Source organism: Triticum urartu, chromosome 7, assembly GCF_003073215.2.
Source record: "Triticum urartu cultivar G1812 chromosome 7, Tu2.1, whole genome shotgun sequence".
Lineage (NCBI taxonomy): Eukaryota > Viridiplantae > Streptophyta > Magnoliopsida > Poales > Poaceae > Triticum > Triticum urartu.
In genome coordinates, this window is record NC_053028.1 from 467862286 (window position 1) to 467869238 (window position 6953).

The window sequence follows — 6953 nt, forward strand, 5'->3', positions numbered from 1 at the left end:
TAACATACCGATGACAAAGGGAATAACGTATGTTGTTATTGCGGTTTGACCGATAAAGATCTATGTAGAATATGTAGGAACCAATATGAGCATCCAGGTTCCGCTATTGGTTATTGACCGGAGATGTGTCTCGGTCATGTCTACATAGTTCTCGAACCCGCAGGGCCCACATGCTTAACGTTCGATGATGATTTGTATTATTAGTTATGTGTTTTGGTGACCGAAGTTTGTTCGGAGTCCCTGATGAGATCACGGACATGACGAGAAGTCTCGAAATGGTCGAGAGATAAAGATTGATATATTGGATGATAGTATTCGGACACCGAAATGGTTTTGGAATGGTTCGGGTATTGCTCAGAGTACTAGGAGGTTACCAGACCCCCCCCCCCTGGGGGGGGAGTATTGGGCCTACATGGGCCATAGGGGAGAGGGGAGGCAGCCCACAAGGGGTGGCCGCGCCCCCCTCCCATAGGGAGTCCGAATTGGACTAGGGGAGGGGGCGCGCCCCCCTTTCCTTCTCCTCTTCCCTCTCCCTTCCCTCTTTCCCCCTCCATGAGAAGGAAAAAAGGGGGGCCGAATCCTACTAGGAGTGGAGTCCTAGTAGGACTCCCCCCTGGCGTGCCCCTGGTGACCGACCTCCTCCTCTCCCTCCTTTATATACGTGGGAAGGGCACCCCTAGGAGACACACCAATTGTTCCGAGCCGTGTGCGGCGTCTCTCTCCACGGTTTACTCCTCCGGTCATATTCACGTAGTGCTTAGGCAAATCCCTACGCGGATCACATCACCATCACCGTCACCACGCCACCATGTTGACGAAACTCTCCCTCGACCCTCAGCTTGATCAAGAGTTCGAGGGACATCATCGAGCTGAACGTGTGCTAAACTCAGAGGTGCCGTATGTTCGGTACTTGATCGGTTGGATCACGAAGACGTTTGACTACATCAACCGTGTTAACCTAACGCTTCCGCTTTTGGTCTACGAGGGTACGTGGACACACTCTCCCCTCTCATTGCTATGCATCTCCTAGATAGATCTTGCGTGATCATAGGAATTTTTTGAAATACTGTGTTCCCCAACAGTGGCATCCGAGCCAGGTCTATGCATAGATGTTATATGCACGAGTAGAACACAAAGAGTTGTGGGCGATAATAGTTACACTGCTTACCAGCAACGTCTTACTTTGATTCGGCGGTATTGTTGGATGAAGCGGCCCGGACCGACATTACATGACCACGTTCATGAGACTGGTTCTACCGACGTGCTTCGCACACAGGTGGCTAGCGGGTGTCTGTTTCTCCAACTTTAGTTGAATCGAGTTTGACTATGCCCGGTCCTTGTTGAAGGTTAAAACAACACACTTGACGAAAAATCATTGTGGTTTTGATGCGTAGGTGAGAACGGTTCTTGCTAGAATCCCGTAGTAGCCACGTAAAACTTGCAACAACAAAGTAGAGGATGTCTAACTTGTTTTTGCAGGGCTTGTTGTGATGTGATGTGGTCAAGACATGATGTGATATGGTTTGTGACTTAGAGTCATCCGGATCAGTGTCAAAGCTAGCATCAACGTAACCATTTACGACAACCTCTTTGTCACCTCCATAAATGAGAAACATATCCTTAGTCCTTTTCAGGTATTTCAGGATGTTCTTGAGCACTTTCCAGTGATCCACTCCTGGATTACTTTGGTACCTCCATGCTAAACTTATAGCAAGGCACACATCAGGTCTCGTACACATCATTGCATACATGATAGAACCTATGGCCGAGGCATAGGGAATGACTTTCATTTTCTCTCTATCTTCTGAAGTGGTCAGGCATTGAGTCTGACTCAACTTCACACCTTGTAACACAGGAAAGAACCCTTTCTTTGACAGATCCATTTTGAAATTCTTCAAAACTTTATCAAGGTATGTGCTTTGTGAAAGTCCAATTAAGTGTCTCGATCTATCTCTATAGATCTTGATGCCCAATATATAAGCAGCTTCACCGAGGTCTTTGATTGAAAAATTCTTATTCGAGTATCCTTCTATGCTATCCAGAAATTTTGTATTATTTCCAATAAACAATATGCCATCCACATATAATATTAGAAATGCTACAGAGCTCCCACTCACTTTTTTTTGTAAATACAGGCTTCTCCAAAAGTCTGTATAAAACCATATGCTTTGATCACACTATCAAAGCGTATATTCCAACTCCGAGAGGCTTGCACCAGTCTATAAATGGATTGCTGGAGCTTACACACTTTGTTAGCACCTTTAGGATTGACAAAACCTTCTGGTTGCATCATATACAACTCTTCTTTAAGAAATCCATAAGGAATGCATTTTGACATCCATTTGCAAATTTCATAATCATAATATGCGACAACTGCTAAAATGATTCAGATAGACTTAAGCATCGCTACGAGTGAGAAGGTCTCATCGTAGTCCTTGAACTTGTCGAAAACCTTTCGCAACAAGTCAACCTTTGTAGACAGTAACATTACCATCAGCGTCAGTCTTCTTCTTGAAGATCCATTTATTCTCTATGGCTTGCCAATCATCGGGCAAGTCAACCAAAGTCCACAATTTGTTCTCATACATGGATCCCATCTTAGATTTCATGGCCTTAAGCCATTTCGCGGAATCTGGGCTCATCATCGCTTCCTCGTAGTTCGTAGGTTCGTCATGGTCTAGTAACATGACTTCCAGAACAGGATTACCGTACCACTCTGGTGCGGAACGTACTCTGGTTGACCTATGAGGTTCGGTAGTAACTTGATCTGAAGTTTCACGATCGTCATCATTAACTTCCTCACTAATTGGTGTAAGCAGCTTCACCTTGATCTCCATCGTAGCATCCTTATCGTTTCGCCAACTATTGCTTCTACGACTATCTCTACCGCATAGTGATAAAGTAAAGCAATTACATGGCGATCGCATTTCATACAATAAAACGACAACCATAAGGCTCCTGCCAGTTGCCGATAACTTTTACAAAACATGATCATCTCATACAACAATGTATATCTCATCATGTCTTGACCATATCACATCACAACAAGCCCTCCAAAAACAAGTTAGACATCCTCTACTTTGTTGTTGCAAGTTTTACGTGGCTGCTACGGGCTTCTAGAAAGAACCATTCTTACCTACGCATCAAAACCACAACGATTTTTCATCAAGTGTGTTGTTTTAACCTTCAACAAGGACCGGGCGTAGTCAAACTCGATTCAAATAAAGTCGGAGAAACAGACACCAGCTAGCCACCTGTGTGCGAAGCATGTCGGTAGAACCAGTCTCATGAACGCGGTCATGTAATGTCGGTCCGAGCCGCTTCATCCAACAATACCGCCGAATCAAAGTAAGACGTTCCTGGTGAGCAGTATGACTATTATCGCCCACAACTCTTTGTGTTCTACTCATGCCTATAACATCTACGCATAGACCTGGCTCGGATGCCACTGTTGGCGAACACAGTATTTCAAAAAATTCCTACGATCACGCAAGATCTATCTAGGAGATGCATAGCAACGAGAGGGAAGAGTGTGTCCACGTACCCTCGTATCCCGAAAGCGGAAGCGTTTAGTAACGTGGTTGATCTAGTCGAACGTCTTTGCAATCCAACCGATCCAAGCATCGAACGTACGACACCTCCGTGTTTAGCACACGTTTAGCTCGATGATGTCCCTTTATCTCTTGATCCAGTTGAGGACGAGGGAGAGTTCCGTCAGCATGACGGCGTGGCGACGGTGATGATGAAGTTATCGGCGCAGGGCTTCACCTAAGCACTACGACGATATGACCGAGGTGTGTAACTATGGAGGGGGGCACCGCACACGGCTAAGAGAAGACTTGGTGTGCCTTTGGGGTGCCCCCCTCGCACATATATAAAGGGGGCGGGAGAGGTGGCCGGCCCAAGGGGCGTGCACGTCATGGGGAGTCCAACTAGGATTCCCAATCCTAGTTGGAGTCCCCTTCCTTTCCAAGAGAGGGAGAGAGAGGGAAGGAGGAGAGGGGAGAAGAAAAGAGGGGGCTCCGCCCCCTTCCCTAGTCCAATTCGTACTCGCCATGGGGGGCGCGCGGCCTCCCTTGTGGCCCTTCTCTCCTTTCCACTAAGGCCCATGAAGGCCCATGAACTTCCCCCCCGGGGGGGGGGGGGTCCGGTAACCCCCGGTACTCCGAAACGACCCGAACCATTCCGATGAACGAATGTAACCTTCCAATATATGAATATTTACCTCTCGACCATTTCGAGACTCCTCGTCATGTCTATGATCTCATCCGAGACTCCGAACAATCTTCGGTCATCAAATCAGATAACTCATAATACAAATCGTCATCAAACGTTAAGCGTGCGGACCCTACGAGTTCGAGAACTATGTAGACATGACCGAGACACATCTCCGGTCAATAAAAAATAGCGGAACCTAGATGCTCATATTGGCTCCTACATATTCTACGAAGATCTTTATCGGTCAAACCGCATAACAACATACGTTGTTCCCTTTGTCATCGGTATGTTACTTGCCCGATATTCGATTATCGGTATCATCATACCTAGTTCAATCTCATTACCGGCAAGTCTCTTTACTCATTCCGTAATGCATCATCCCATGGCTAACTCATTAGACACAATTTTTGCAAGGCTCATAGTGATGTGCATTACCAAGAGGTCCCAGAAATACCTCTCCGATACACGGAGTGACAAATCCTAATCTCGATCTATGCCAACTCAACAAACACCGTCGGAGACATCTGTAGAGCATCTTTATAATCACCCAGTTACGTTGTGACGTTTGATAGCACACAAGGTGTTCCTCCGGTATTCGGGAGTTGCATAATCTCATAGTCATAGGAACATGTATAAGTCATGAAGAAAGCAATAGCAATAAAACTAAACGATCATTATGCTAAGCTAACGGATGGGTCTTATCCATCACATCATTCTCTAATGATGGTATCCCGTTCATCAAATGACAACACATGTCTATGGTCAGGAAACTTAACCATCTTTGATTAACGAGCTAGCCTAGTAGAGGCATACTAGGGACACTCTGTTTGTCTATGTATTCACACATGTACTAAGTTTCTGGTTAATACAATTCTAGCATGAATAATAAACATTTATCATGATATAAGGAAATATAAATAACAACTTTATTATTGCCTCTAGGGCATATTTCCTTCACCTTGTTCATCCCAAGCTTGGGGTCTTGTCACTCCTTATTCTCCTCATATCGATATCTCACCCAAAACTTGAAAACTTCAATCACATAAAAATTAACGGAACTTCATGAGATATGTTAGTATGATAAAGAGCAAATCATTCACTTTGGTACTGTCAAAACAAGATTCATAATTCTTCCCACATAATACCTACTGTATTCTATCATATCCACAATTTATCACTTAATATAAGCTATGGGAACACTAAACAATCAAATTATGCAAACAAAACAAAACCTGTCAAAAACAGAATGGTCTCTAATGATTTGAACAAAAACCATACTTCTGTAACAGTAAATATTTTGTAATCTTTGGACAATGTAAAAAAGTTTGTATATAAGTATTGTGTTAAAAATCAGAATTTTTTGACATTCCAACACAAAATGTAAATTCATGCACTGGACGCTAAACTTTCTGTTTTTTCACAGACCCAAATCAACAAGCATTCACACTATCCCAAAGGTCTTACTTGGCACTTTATTGAAGGAAAAAGATACAAAACATGATTAGTACAATAGCTTAATCATGTTTACTCACAAAAATAGTAAGGGTAAATGTTGGGTTGCCTCCCAACAAGTGTTTTTCTTTAATGCTTTTTTAACTAGGCATGATGATTGTAATGATGCTCACATATAAATACGAATTGAAACACACAGTAGGACATCATGAAGCATATATCAAACACATTTAAGCCTATAATACACTGGTGCGCATCGGTCCTAAACAAACGGTTTTTAACCCCTTTCCGGGACGGCATTTGGAACCATCGCGAAGTGAGTGTGGGCGATAGGGGGGTCCTTCCCACACGACCCAGAAACCATCGGGGATAGGGCCCTACAGTACTCCTACTCGTTTCTGCTCGCATTGTCATCGCAGTTGGTATTCTGTGGTGCTACATTTACGGTGCGCGGCCCATCACAAACGGCTCACTATTATAGAACGTGTATGATGCGCGGCCCATCACAAATGGTTCACCGTTAAGAAGATTAGCTAATCGTCGTACGAGTGTCGGACAGGATTACGAAACGTCGGACCGTCGTAACATCATCGTACATGAGAACTATCGCACACGCTATCCTGTGGTGCAACATTTACGATGCATACTTCATCAGAAACAATTCATGGTTGCGAATCGTGTACGATAAGGTAACTAACACAAACGTTTAGTTTGCCCGCACCATTTGTGATATTGTCTGACATCACACACAGTTTGCAAACGGCAACTGTGTGCATGCTTGCACATGTTTCCTCTCTGTGAACCGTCTCAGATTATGATGCATATCGCAAATACCAACCGTGTGTGCCGTAACAACCTGGAGAGTGTAATTTCACCCTAATTTAATTCCTACTTTTCCTAATTGTACCGGATTTGGATTTGAATTTGAATGTATGTTGTAGCTTTATTCATATCCATCAGGTTCAAACAACCAATGCATTATTCGATTCATAGGTACATATGTTCAAGAATTACATAAGAACCAAATAAAGAATGATGAACCACAGTTGTATACTTGTGCTATTAAAGACGGTAAAGAAAGAGGTGAAATATATTCTGGTTGCTGAACAAGGTGAAGCGGAATGCCCATATTGTGCCCTCCTCCATGCAGAAGGCACGCACGACTCTAGTCCAACCCCTTGTGATGGCCGACAGCCCATCCTTCACGGTCTTCATGAAAACATCTACATAATCATCGTGTTTTGGTAGAAATACTTTAACCTTTGCATGCCCACCAATCATGT